Here is a 15,118-nt window from a genome sequence, read left to right as displayed (position 1 = left end):
ATGCAGTGTGTCCACGGCAACCCCATGGCCATGCAGGCCAAAGAGATGGTGCTGTGAGTACCTTCAGGAATCCCCAACTCTCATTAGATGTTCCCATACAGGCTGAATGACCATCCAGGCAGACCAGCATTCTGAGGATCTCAAGGCTGTTTTGGCTGCTGGCAGTAAGTTTCTCTACAAATTCTTAATGTTTATTCAGGAGCCTTTGGTGGAGACAGGTGTGAATAAAATTGCCTTTTGTAGTTTAATTGAGGCCACATACACGGCAAAATGAATGATAGAAAGAGAAGGAGAAGGCAATGATGTATGGAAAGCAGCCGTTCGTAGGAATGCTAGAAATGCCCAAAGCCCCTGGGGTCAGACACAGAAGGTGAATGTGGTGCTCTCCTCACATTTGAAGTAGGCGAGTGTTTTTGGAATGAATGTAAACTTTTTGAATGACACTGAAAAAAATACCAAGACATTGTTTACCTTTGCTGGCATTGCATCATTGTTGATTAAAACTGAGGTTTCTGCTATATGCTAGGAAGCAGGAGTTGCCTTATAGATTTCTCCTCTCCAAGCTGTTGAGATGTATGTAATTTTATAGTTAATACAGTTGAGCGTCCAGTTTGAATTTCGTAATTGCATGCAGTGGTGTAACCACCACCGCAATCATGGCGTAGGAACATGTTCATGATCCTGCCATCATTCCTGGTCCCTGGCCCACAGACAACCACTGATCTGATTTTTATCACTGGAACTTTATCTTACTTAGCATGTCATATAAATGGACTCCTATATGTAGTCGTTCAGGCTTGAGTCATTTCACAAATTTAGAGATTTGTCCATGTTGTGTATGAACTATTTTGGTCCTTTTTATTGCTGAGTAGTACGAGTATACCACCTGTTGATGGATGTTTAGATGGTTTTCAGCTTTTTGCTAATACAGATAAAGTGATTATAAACATTTGTGTATAGAAAAAGAATTCTAGGATCTTACAAGCACTTCCCAATTAAGTATAATGAGAATAGGGTTCTCTCATCAAAATATAATGGCACTTAAATTAGTATGGGTGTTCGCTGATTCTGAATAAGTGATTAGGGGAAATTAAAAAAAAATTCAAGTTATGAATTAGACTGTAGAGATCTATTGATAAAAATGTTTAGACAGATTAGGATCTAAGGAGAGATCAACTTTGAAATACATTTTTTTCTCATTTGGTTTTTTAATGATTCATTTGTTTTTGAATCTTTTCAAACCAAGGGTTGGCAAAACACAACACTGCAATGAAACTCTACTTTATTTTCATTTATCTCTTTTTCTTCATCCTTGTTTTCATAACCATTCCATTTCTAGTTTGATGTCTGACGCTATGCCAGCTATATGAAGCACCTTGTTGACTTGATCAAATTAATATTCTTTTAAAAATATATATTTTATTGCTATTTCACAGAGAGGAAGGGAGACGGATAGAAAGTTAGAAACATCGATGAGAGAGCAACGTCGATCAGCTGCCTCCCGCACACCGCCCACTGGGGGTGTGTCCGCAACCCAGGTACATGTCCTTGACCGGAATCGAACCCGGGACCCTTGAGTCCACAGACCGACACTCTATCCATTGAGCCAAACTGGTTTCGGCCAAATTAATATTCTTAACATGTTGTTGCCACCCCAGTTTCCAGATGGATGAACTGAGGTTCTAAAATATGTTATAATAGGAAATACAGGCCTGGAACTACTGGAGCTACAGAGAAACGTCTTCACGGTTCTTTCTGGCTAGATATGATCTATTGCTCCTAGACTTAGCAAGGGCAGGTGAGCCTTCAGATTGTTAAAGGACTTGCAGGTAGGAAAGGAACAGAGAGGTAATTGCCAGAGCATGAGCCATAGGCCAAGGGAGGGTAGCTTTTGTCTTCATCTCAGAAGTGGACGTGTGAAGAGCAGAATGGGAATAACTTAAAAGGGACAAGCTTTGGTCACTCTGGACTTGGATGGAGGAAGGCCCTCAGTGCTCTTGGCTGTTTCCTTATTACCAGTTGGTTGCTTCTCTCCCAAGTTCAGTCATCTGAGCTTCATTTCTCCCTGGCCTCTGACATTGGCTGCCTGTGCTCTCTGGGGCATCTTCTTCTTTCATGGCAACTTGGAACTTCTTTCAAGTGATCTCTCCTCTGAGTTCATGATTCTGTTTGATATCCATAAGGTACTTAATTACATATTGCTTTCTGGTAGAAGCAGAAATGAGCTCAATTAGTAATAAATTAGCTAAATAAATAATATCCCTAAGAGATTATATATATATCTCCTGTAACTTGTGGCTGAATTAATTATATGTCATGGATGTCTTTCTATTGAAAGAATATGTAGTTTTGCCATAATTTATTTTATTGATTCTATAATATGGACATTATAATTTATTTAGTCATTCTAGTATTCATCAATATTTAGAGTATTTATAATCATGAGAAAATAGGAAACTACTAGTATGTGCAAATGAATATTTTAGTCTCTACCATCTCTGTAAATGCCAATTTTATTTTTCCCCCCAGCTTATTTCTAAAACTTTGGCAATGTCCTGATACTTCTATTTCTCTAACACCCCATATAAAATATATCAGCAAATCCTGTTGATTTTACCCTTTAAATATATGCAGATTCTAGTTTTTAAAATATGCAGATATTGGCCATTTCTCAGCACCTCTAACCACCATCATCTGGTCAAAACCATCATTTTCTCTTATCTGGATTGTTGTCATCACTTTCTAGCAGCCTTTCCACTTTTCAACAGCTACTAAGAGTGATCTTTTAAAACTCAGATAAAAATCATTGCTAAAAGCTCTTCAATGACTACCCATCTAATTCACCAAAATCTAATGTTTTTGCCATGTTCTTTAAGACTTCTCACCATGTCCCGTGAGCAAGCAGCTTATATTTCTGACCTTGACCTCGATCTCTCTTTCCCTGCACACCAGCCACATTCAAATAGTTGCTGTTTCTTGAATGTAATGTTGCTCCCTTGGGACTGTGTATTTGTTGTTCTCACTGCCTAGTCCCCTCCCCCTATTTGCCTGCCTTCACTCCCTTAGTTCTCCTTTGGGTCTGTTCAAATGTTGCCTTGTGTTTGTCAAGTGAGTGTTGAATGAGCATCGCTTTATCCGTTTGAATAAATGCTCTGTAGAAGAAATCTCTAGAAGTGAACTTGCTTACTTTTGCACTGAATGCAAGTATTTCTTTTGTTATCACACCCCGTGCTCCTACAGCCATGCCTACTTTAGTTTACTGTTCTCACACCACTCTTCAACATGGTCTGAGTCTGTCAGTTGAGTCCCCTGTGGAAGTCTGGCTTCTCCCCCTTGTGGGAGCCCTGGAGGAAGAGCTGCCCCAGGCAGCTGGTCTGATGCCAGGGGCCTCTTCACAGGCTGTGATTGCAGAGGCATCTTGAAATCGCAGCCTGTGACTGAGTTGTCACGAAACAGTTTTTAATAGATGAAAACTCTCCTCTTCATACTTAGGTTACATTTATTTCTCCCCTAATGTCTGGCACTAAGCTGTAACTATTCAAAACCACAAAGAAAAGTTACAAAAAAAGATCTGACTTATCATATTGTATTAAAATCGGACTTATCTTATTAAAACTTCTAAAACATATTTTGAAATTAGAACGGGTCATAGAAATCCTAGGGTTATAGTCATGAAATAAAATCCCCTGTTTATGTGTACCTTTAAAAAAATTGCTTATCTTTACCCTCATCCTTTTAAGAAAATAATATGAATATATATATATATATATTAGAGTGAGAGGAAGTGAGAGAGAAACATGGATGTAAGATATACACATATAGGTTCCCTCCTGTGGGGATCAAACCACAACCTAGGGATATGCCCTGACTGGGTATAAAATCCCCAACCTTCTCATGTGCGGGATGGTATTCCAAGTGTGCCACACCAGCCAGGGTGATTCTTAGATAGTTTGTGATTTGCGTTGTCTCCTCCATCACTAATATAACCGTAACAGTGATTAATCCCCATAATGAAATGATGGAATGTTTGAGTTAGAAGAGCTCCTTTCTTTAGTCCCCAGTTTTATAGAAAAGGGAGACAGAAGTCTACCGCTGCTGGGTGACTTACTCAAGGTCACGCAGTCAGTGAACGGTGGGTACAGATGGATCTCCGGCCTCCTGGAATGGTGCTCAGTAGCATCCACCGGACAGTGTCTATGAAGCAAACTCTGCACCAAATGAAGTTCTACCTGCTAGATAATTTCCGTTTCTTCCAATTGTCCTGACACCCCGCAGTTTATTTAGATTACGTGGTTTGGCCTCATATTTCTTCTGGGGCGAGCAGGACAAGGATCACCTGATTAGAATGCTTAATTCCGTGCTAATGATCCTTCGTTCTGTCTGAAGTCTTCAGGTTGCAGTTTTTTCAAAGGCACCGTTGTGCTGCGTGTCCTTTTCTGCTCGCCACATGGTGTGTGCCTCAGAGCCTCCTGCAGCCTTCCGCTTCTTAATTGCCTCTCCTTCCTAATGAAGCCAGCCTCCGCTCCCGTGCTAATTGAGCCCCATCCTTCCTTCAGACTGTGTTATTAAACAAATAGTCACAGTGTTTGGTCTCACTTTAATAGGAGCATTGATGTTTGCTTAACATCAAAAACTTATTAGTAATCCACTGAAAAGGCAATTAATGGAGGACATATGGGTGAGGGAATGGAACGAGTCTGCAGCACAGGACAGAGAATGGCAAAGGCACTCGGGCATTCTGAGGCTTAACCGTGTGTGCCCTGGAAGTTGCGAATTGATGGTTAGATTTAGACCCTTCACCCAGATCAATGAAGTTATCATTTGTACGAAGTAGCAGTTATGTGTCTATTACTGAACTGGGTTATGTCATCTCTCTTGATCCCAACCTCCCTCTCTCTCTCTCTCTCTCTCTCTCTCTCTCTCTCTCTCTCTCTCTCTCTCTTAAAAAAAACGCTCCTCCAAGCTTTTGAGCAGATGGAGTTACATAGGTCATTCTAGAAAACATGGGCAGGTAAAAAGAAGCAAACACCTCAGAGGTATTTGTTTATGTTTTTAAAATTTTTAAGTTACTTTTTCACCCAAGACTTACATGATTTCATTTTATTTATTAAATATATTGGAGTAACGTTGGTTAATACTAAAATGACGTAGCCTTCAAGTATACATTTGTATGATACATGATCTGTTAATTGCATCGTGTGCCCTCCACCCAAAGTCAAATCATCTTCTGTCAACTTGTTTCCCCGAAAATAAGACAGTGTCTTATATTAATTTTTTCTCCCAAAGTTGGGCTAGGTCTTATTTTCAGGGGATGTCTTATCTTTCCATGTGCTAGGTCTTATTTCCGGAGGATGTCTTATTTTCGGGGAAACACAGGTACTATTTGACCCCCATTACCCTTTACCACCTCCCCTCCGTCTGGTAACCACCATCTGTTGCCTTCATATGCATTTTTAACCATCCAGAGATAACCACTGGTAAGATTTTTGCATATACCTTTTCGTGCTCCATTTAATTAATTAATTAATTAATTAATTAAAAATACATTTTTATAGTTGATAGTATTACATATATAATGCATTCCCCCCTCTTTTGTGCTCTACTATATATATGATTATGCAATATTGATCTTTTTTATTTTTATTTTTTATTTAGTATATGTCCTGAACAATGCAATGAACCAACATGTCATATTAAATTGCTTTTACATATCATTTTGGGTGAATAGGCCGTCATATTATTTTCCATTTTGTTATATTGTTGAGGGCTTAGAAACAGAGAAAGTGCTTCTTGTTTATATAGTGCTAAGTGAGCACCATGATTTGCATGAATAATAGTAATATTAGAAAATCAAAGTGACACATTGCTCTGCTGTAAGACATCACCTAGGGGTATGTGAGGATATGCAATATTTGGTGTAATTAGGCTACAAATTTATATCTTATTTGACCACTTTTCCTTTACTTGTGATTACGCCAACAAAATAAGAAAAAACAGAAGGCTGATCAAAAAATATTCTTAGATACTAATGGCTTAAGAGGTGGATTTCCCCCTGCTTGTGAACTCATGAGGATAAACAATACCTAGGTCCACAGGAAAACAAATGGAAGAATATGAGCCTAATGGTATTTGGCAATTGAGCAATGCCTAACAATTTTATTTACTTACTATTATAAAAGTGAGTAAATAAAACATTGGATTATATGTCATATTGACCTATGTTAGGTTAAATAGCTATGAGAGGAGAAAACCCAATAATGGGTTATTGTAGTTGTTCCACAGGCCTTGGCTATGACTGTGAAACTCCCATCTGCATTAATGTGAGTCATGCATGGCTAGGTCCCCAAGCAATATTTAGTAAATGAATGGTGTAAACTGCCTGGCAGGGGCCCTTTTAGGAAGTGCTATTGGAGAACCTAAATATGTCCGTACACTTTCAGGTTTAGCTAGGGCTAATGATGCATAAAATGTTGATAATAGGCTTAAAAGATTAGCACAGACCATCTTCTCAGGAGATGGGTCCTTATATAAAAAAATTGTTATTTTTAATGTCATCATAAAAGTAAAGTAGAGGATTATTGATTTTTGGAGGCTTTTATTAGATAGCTTGATAATTGACTCAAGTTTTTAGCACTTGGCCCTGGATTTGCTGTTTACCTTGCTTATCAAGCAATTTTGGTGGAGTTAAATTTAATAGCTGTGTTTACTTTTAGCGTTTATACTTTGGCGGAGAGTTAAGTCTAGTCAAAATCTCACAGAATTATTTTCTCTTCAAATTAAAAACATACAGTGGTTTAAAATAAGAATCTCCTCTACAAATAAAAGGGAGCAGAATGCAAAATCTTTTAACACGTTGACAACTCCATGAGGTAGAAACGTCCAGAGATGAGGACTGACCTGAGAAACAACAATGAAAGCAGTTAATATGCTAGGGAGTAAATTCATTGCATAGTTTTAGTAAAGAACAAATAAAAGTAGGAAAAAGAGGACTTCAGGTAATTTTGTTTGTGTTTTTTTTTTAATTTTTTTTAATTTTTATAATTCCAAAAAGCTGTGAGGTTGATGCTCATTTGTCAAAAGATTTGACTGGAAAAATAGTTATAGTTCATGTTGACTAATAAATATAATCAATCAGAAATCGCTTGTGGCTTTGCAGGCTCCTAAGAGAGGAGAGAAACAATGGGAAAGGTTAGAAAATGATTAGCATTGAAGAGCTCTCCTTCCTCTTTTCCTCCTCCTCCTTTTTTTTTTTTTTTTTTTTTTTTTTTAAATCCCAACTCACTGATCATTGGCCTTTAGGGAGTATATTTTCACCATAGGGTACCAGACCTCTCAATATCTCTTAGGCTGCCACCTTGCTCCTTCTTATCTGACAATCATGCAAATAAAATATTTAAAAAACAAAACATTTATGATCAGAGTTCTCTATTTTTTTGTTTTTAATAACATGCCAAAAATTAAATTTATTGGGGGAACATTGGTTAATAACATTATATGCTTTTGAGGTGTACAGATTTTTAAACTCTGAATTTTTAATGCATTTCATGTGGATTTAAAAAAAAAAAGAAATATTTGTCTTTCTCTGACTGGCGTATTTCACTTAGCATCATCATCTCCTGTTCACTCCATGCTGTCTCAAAGGGTAATACATCCTTATTTTTTTTTACTGCTGCATAATATTCCATGGTGTAAATGTACCACAGCTTTCTTATTCACTCATCTACTGATGGGCACTTGGGCTGTTTCTAGGTATTAGCTATTGTAAATAATACTGCTAATACAAAGGTCATAAAAAAGAAAACAAGAGTGATTGACCACTTTCTTTATTCAGAGTTATATCATAGTATTAAATGGTTTTATTTTATTTCAGTCTCTTATTCTTTCCAAATATTCATGTGTGTCTACATTTTTGTTACAATCATAGGATAATGTTATCATAAACCCTTTTGTACAGACATTTTGTGTATAGTTCTAATTGTTTCCTTAGAATGAATTAATATTACTTTACTTTTAAGTCACTATTGGGCTTGGGACTGCAGTAAAGAAATGGTGATTAGAAGGAAGGAACAACAATAAATTTACCTTTATTGTTGAAAGTATTACAGATGTCTCCTTTGTTTTTGTTCCCATGACCCCATTCATCCTGCACCTGCTCCCACCCAGGCCTTCAACACAATATTGACTGTGTCCATGGGTTATGCATATAAGTTTCCACCCCCACACCTCACCTTTGCCTTACCTCTAAAATTCATCAGTCTGTCCCATGCTTCAATGTCTCTGGATCTACATATGAGTGAGATCATGTGAGGAATCACAGCTTTTGAAATATTTTTGATCTTTCCAGTAATCCCTCATAACTTTGTGGATATCTATAATAATAAAAGCGTAATATGCTAATTAGACCGGACAGCCAAACGACCTTCTGAACATGATTCCAGATGAAGCCACAGCAGTGGAGGCCAAGGCGGAGGTGGTTAGGGGTGATCAGGCAGGAAGAGTGGTTAGGGGCGATCAGGCAGGCAGGCAGAGTGCTTAGCGGCAATCAGGCAGGAAGGTGAGTGGTTAGGGGCAATCAGGCAAGCAGGCGAACAGTTAGGAGCCAGTAGTCCTGGATTGCAAGAGGGATGTCCAACTGCTGCTTTAGGCTCGATGCATGATCAGGCCTAAACTGGCAGTCAGACATCCCCCGAGGGGTCCTGGATTGCAAGAGGGTGCAGGCTGGGCCGAGGGATGTCTCTCCCCGCTCCCTCCTTTCAGTGCATGAATTTCATGCATTAGGCCTCTAGTATTATATAATTTTCCTTGGCTAAGTTATACTTGTAAGGATACTCTATTTGATATTTAGGATACATGGGAAGATAAAACTAAGAATCAGTCTTTTGCATGTAAGTCACTCCTTATCAGTTTGTAGAAAATGAAAGGTCATTTGAGATTATTATATGCTATAAATATTCTGATGCACAAATTGAGTTTTTCCCCCTTGGGGAGCATATGAATTACCGAGTATCCTGAGTAGTCTTCCTTTAAAAGAGAACTTGGGCTCAATAACAGAGATTCACAAGTGGAGGAATAAGAGAAATATGAAGTTTTGCAAACATACTGAAGTGGAAAATAGAAAAGCTGAAATCAACAACAATAACAAAAAAAATGTACATCCACTTGCACTAAAATACATGTATATATAACATACCTTTCCAAGCATAAAACCGAAAATCTAGCCAAGGGAATGAAAGAAATACCTTTTGAAAAACTGCTGAAATAATTGGCCTGTTGTTGAAATAGTTTTATTTCCCTTTTAGAAGATCTATGTACTACAATTCTGGGAATGAGAGGGATGATTTTGAATAAAGAACAGAGCCATTTGAGATATTGTGCACAGTTCTTGAATTTATGAAGACTGGTTTGAATTAAAACAGATGTCACCAGCAAATAGAAGACAACAGAAATGTACACATTATTTATTATATTAGGAATTGGAGAGGGGAGGTAGAATGGGCTTACTCTTATTGGACTTTCATATGGCACTAATATTTTTCTTTTGGCACCAATTTTTATGGGGCGAACTTAGATCTTACAAAGCACATATTTCTCTCAAATCTTCAGAGCTGTTGAGATTAACATTTATTGGCAAGAGTTGGAATCATACCTCCTCCTTGAACCAAATGATTAATACAATCATTCATGCAGCAAATTTGTTTGAAGTACTGTTTGCCAGGTGCCATTCCTGCCAATGTGAGTACTTTGGTGGACATACAAACAGGTCCTTGACTTTGGGATCTGCTAGAGTCCGGAAAGGAACAGCGATGAGAGTTCTGCTAATTGGGAGAAGCTGGTGTGGGACACTTCAGGTCAGGGAAGGCCACTGCGTCACATTTCAGAGGACTTCCCAAGATAATTCTCTCTCCCCTAGGAACTGACCTTTAGAACACTTCACAACCGACATTCCCTTTTGCTTAGACCACATTTCACTTGCTAAAGCCATATTCCACTTGCTAAAACCATCATCTTTCCCCTCAGGACTTGGTCCAGAGAATTCTCTGCCCAGAAAAAGCCCACCTAGAGTCCTTTAAAATCTCTGACTCCCAGACCCTGGGTGCTGGCACCATTTTGGGGCTCAGCCCGTCTGGTTTTCCATCTGGTTATCTAATAAAAGAGTAATATGCAAATTGGTTATCACTCTAAGACACAAGATGGCTGCCCCCATGTGGACACAAGATGGCTGCCACAAGATGGCTTGCAAGGGAGGGCAGTTGTGAGTGACCAGGCTGGCAGAGAAGGGCAGTTGGGGAAGACCAGGCCAGCAAGCGAAGGCAGTTGGGGGGGGGACCCAGGCCTGCAGGGAAGGGTAGTTGGTGGGAAGGAGGGGACCAAACATGCAGGGGAGGGCAGTTGTGGGTGATCAGGTAAGCAGGAAAGCCAGTTAGGGGTGACCAGGCCAGCCAAGGTGGGAAGTTGGGGGAGACCAGGTTAGCAAGTTGGGAGAGGGGTGGAGGGGTCAGGATTGTAGGGGAGTGCAGTTAGGGGTGACCAGGCCAGCAGGGCAGGGCAGTTGAAGATGACCAGGCCTGCAGGGGAGGAGAGTTAGGGACAACCAGACTGGAAGGGGCAGGCAGTTAGGCGTTGATCAAGCTGACAGGTGAGTGGTTAGGTGGTGATCAGGCTGGCAGGCAGAAGTGGTTAGGGGCAATCAGGCAGAGGCAGGCAAGTGGTTGGGAGCCAAAAGTCCTGGATTGTGAGAGGAATGTGGGCAGTCAGACATCCCCCAAGGCCTCAAGGGATCCCAGATTGGAGAGGGTGCAGGCATGAATTTCGTGCACCAGGCCTCTAGTATATTCATAATTCTTTACCCCTTTTGGCCTGTGTGTTCCTTCTTTGGTGAACCTAACAGTATCTCTTTCCTCCTTCTGTGGCCTTCACCTTCTTATAGAGGGCTTGCTGTTATGATTTGCTTTGACTGAAAAACCAAAAAATTGAAATAAAGATGAAGTTGAACAAAAGAGTTGGAAATGCAATTTTTATAAATCAGAGGCTCAGGTGCACAGTCATTTTCTCAGCTCCAAGAAAGTCATAAATTATTTTTTATTGGAGCAAATTACAGCAACTCTAGATCTTAATGATTGCTGAACAAGAGTTCTTTTTTTTTTCTCCCTAAACATCAAATAGCTGCCAGTTTTAATTTTCTTTTAGAATTTACACATTAAAAACATTGTTTTAGCTCTTGAACAAAACTGTCTCTTATATCCAAGGGACGGTGCCAGGGTATGAAATGCACATCTTGGTTTGATTTCTTCCCCTCCAGCTTGAATCATGAGTAAAAGCCAGCCTTGCATTTTATGATTAGAGAGCTAGTGTTCAATATTAATAACTATGGGAAAAAAATCAAATTCCAGCTTTACCCTTTAATGTCTTCATGCTCAGAAGTCATATATTTAGGAATTTGAGAGCATGTGGACCAAATTCCTGGTATCTGTACTTGATTGTGTGTTCTGGCACTTTGGATTTCAGGAACCAACAAAGTGGCAAAAAAATAAGTTAACAAATATTTATTAATCATTTATTTCCATTAATCACTTTCCCAGAAGATGGAGAGGTGAAGTGAACAAAAAAGAAAAAGATGGGCAAAAATTACTGTCCCCATGTAGAGTCCATTTAAATGCAGGACGGTGTTGGACAATAAATGCCAAGTGGTGACAGAGACTAAGAAGAATTGTAGAGAAAGGGACAAAGGGATAGTCACGGTGGAGGTGATTGAGGCTTGCAATTGTGGAAAGGAAGAAGATTGGCTTGAAAAGTTACTACTGAGCTGATAATTTTTGGGTATAGATAGGAAGGAAGGGAGGGAACAAGTCAATGTGAATAGCTGGGTAGGTGAGAGCAGTAAGTGCAAAGATCCTGAGGCTAGTGCATGCTTACAGTGGTCTAGGAGCAGTAGGGAAGCAGTGTGGCTAGAGTAGAGAAGAGGAAGGAAGAGTTGTGGGACTCGGATAAGATGAAGGAGCCAGACCATGTAGGTTGTCATAATCCTATATAATAAAAGACTAACATGCAAATAGACCAAACAGTGAAACAACAAGAACAACTGAACAGCCAGTCACTATAACATATGCTGACCCTAGGAAGCATGTGCAGAATGTGGTAGGCATTGGCCACAGCGGGATGGTGGAGCAGGTGAGTGGGAATGCCAGATCAAGGCAGGGCGCTGATCGCTATCACTGGGGTGAGCTTCTGGTGGTTACTGAAAATTCTTTGCCCCCGCATGCCGTGGTCCTGTCTCGCACTTGCACCTGCTGCCGGTGCCAGAGCTGCCATTCACACCCACTGTCAGTGTTGGCCCCTCTCGCACCCATAGCCAGCATGGACCACCACTCACACCCGCAGCTGGTGCCTGGTGCCGGTCCTTATCATTTGGTGCCATCAGCGGGTGGGAGTGGTGGCTGCCGGACCTGATAGCCCCTGAGGACTTCTCCACCGCCCCCTGCTCTGGAGGAGCGATTAGGCGGCAGCCGCCACTCATACCTGTTGACAGCGCTGGCCCCACTTGCACTCGCTGGTGCTGGCCTCAATCTCTTTGTGCCATCAGTGGGTGCGAGTGGGGCCGGTGCTGCCAGTGTGTGAGAGCGGCAGCTGTGGGAGTGGGGCTGCTAGCAGACAGGGACCAGGGGGTCGTGGCTGGAGAGGCTGGATGGGGGCATGGAGGATGGACCAAGACCCGCCCCAGTGCCTACCAGCAGCCTTTCGGCCCACAGTTTCTTTCAAGGTGCATGAAATCATGCACTGGGCCCTAGTCTATATGTATAATATATAAAAGGCTAAGTGACCATCCAACTGTCTGACTAGTATCTATGATGCACAATGACCACCAGGGGGCAGACACTCAACACAGGAGCTGCTGAGCTGCAATGACTTGGCAACAGGGGTTCCCAGGTGACACCCTGGAACCAGAGAGAAGGAGCTTGGTCACCAGAGAACCGCTCTTCTGCAATCTGGGACCTCTCAGGGGTTGGCAAAGAGCCAGTTTTGGCCCAGTCCTCCAGGTCAAGCCAAGGGACCCCACCTGCCAGAGAGACCCCCCCACTCACTCCCCAGATACCCTTCGAGCCATGGCGCTGTCCAAGGTGCAGCCAGCTGGGGAGGAAACATGGGAGTTGGCTCCAAGGCATGTTAGGCCTATCTGGCCCAGTTCCGTCCTGTTGGCCAACTTCTAATTAACTTCCTTTCAATGTGCATGAATCCATGCACCGGGCATTAGTCCATTATAATGACTTTGGATTTTAGTTGGAGTTAAGTGGGGAGCCATTTCAGAATTGTGAGCACAGGAATTTCATGATACAACTTTTGAAGAATATACTGAAGGATAGCAAGGGAGGGAGCAGAGAGACCAATTAGGAGGCTGTTTTAATAATTGAGACAAGAGGAGACCATGGCTTGGACAGAAGCAGTAGCAGTGAATATGCTAAGAGGTCTGATTCTGGATATGTTTATAATCAGAGCCAGCAAGTGTTGCTATGGGAAAAAAAAATCAAATTCCAACTTTACCCTTTAGTGTCTTCATGCTCAGAAGTCATATATTTGGCAGTCAAGAGCATGTCCACCATATTCCTGGTATCTTACTTGATTGTGCCATGTGGTTCTTTAGCACAGATTTCTAGTTATTACTGCTGTATTGAAGGAGTCTAATGTTCTTGGCTGGAGCAAGTGGAAGGTTAGAGTTTCTATTTTCAGCCCTCATCCACATCCTTAGGGAAACGAGGATAATAAGATGCTATGTGGCTATAACTGAGTAGGGAGAATAAAGAATACTGATTTTTTAATAAAAAATAAACATAAAGTCACTCCCAATCCTGAATTAACCCAGAGATAAAATTTGAGAGGCCCAGCATTAAACTGGGTTAAAATTATAGAGTGCCACAAACATAATGCAAGGCACAAACAGCATAACATTGAAGGCAGTGTACACAGTAGTAGAGAGCATGCTCCCAAATTTATACCTTCAACCTGAGCCAATCAATCCCAGTATCTTGCCTATCATCCCTATTGGATACCAAATGGGAATCTTAAACCAAATATTTCCAAAACCAAGCTCTCAATCCTCCCCAGCCACAATCATATTGAGTTATCAGCCACAAGAGAGCGATGCCTTTTTGATATTCTTCTGAAAGGAGCCTCCTTTTGAGAGAATTTTTGTTACCTTTCCAATTAACCCATTTTAGAGTTGGTTTTAAGCTTTATGATGCAATAATCTGTAACATCTACATAGTGCCATTATCTCTTTCCAAGCACTTGGTGAACAGTTGTTAATTGCTTGCTTTATCACCTCAGGAGGCAGGTAAAGCCAAATTTGCGTTCATTGTAGGAGTCCATCCCTTCCCCGCTCCCCCTCCCCATGGAGGTTTGAGCAGTGAAGTGACTGCCTATCAAACATCTGGCCAATCAGGAATGCAAAGATTCATAGTGCAAGTAGTGATGATGACCTTCTCTCCACTAATTGTTATTATTGCAGTACTTCCAGCATTCTCATAAAAGAGGTGTTTTATTGCCGTAGAGATCACAACTGATAATGACCATCTTGATGAACAGATGGGTGATACGAAGCACCCAGAGGATAAATGAGGGAGTGGGCCAAAGTTGCTTCAAAGATTTGTTTAAAAAAGAACACTACATACTCAGTAATCTTGTGGAGTAAAAGTAGAAGCATTTGATTGACTGGCTAACTACAAAGGCAACTTCATTTTTGCTAATACTGTTGGAGAACTTGAGCATTTAAGAAATCATTTAACAACAACAATAGTCCTATTGTCACCCATATTTCTCAGAGAAGGAAATTAAGATATAGGGAGAATACATTGCTTGCTCAAATGCAGTTAGTACTTGGTAGGGTTGTAGTTGAAAGAGAGCTACTATGCTTTAGTTTTGTTTTCTCTATGAAGTATTGGAGATGAAGGGGGTGGTTAATATAAGTCACATTAACTATTTGCAATGATAAAATTTGACCTATTGATCTTAAATCCTTGAGAGTCAAAATGCCTGCATCCAGAATTACGTCACTGGACAGAAAAAAAAGAAAATGGCCTCATCTAGTGTTTCTCCAAGTTTTTGCCTTGGGCAAAGAGGACTTGGT

The sequence above is a fragment of the Pipistrellus kuhlii genome, unplaced genomic scaffold (assembly GCF_014108245.1).
Source record: "Pipistrellus kuhlii isolate mPipKuh1 unplaced genomic scaffold, mPipKuh1.p scaffold_m20_p_8, whole genome shotgun sequence".
Lineage (NCBI taxonomy): Eukaryota > Metazoa > Chordata > Mammalia > Chiroptera > Vespertilionidae > Pipistrellus > Pipistrellus kuhlii.
Note: the sequence above shows the minus strand (reverse complement) of the source record.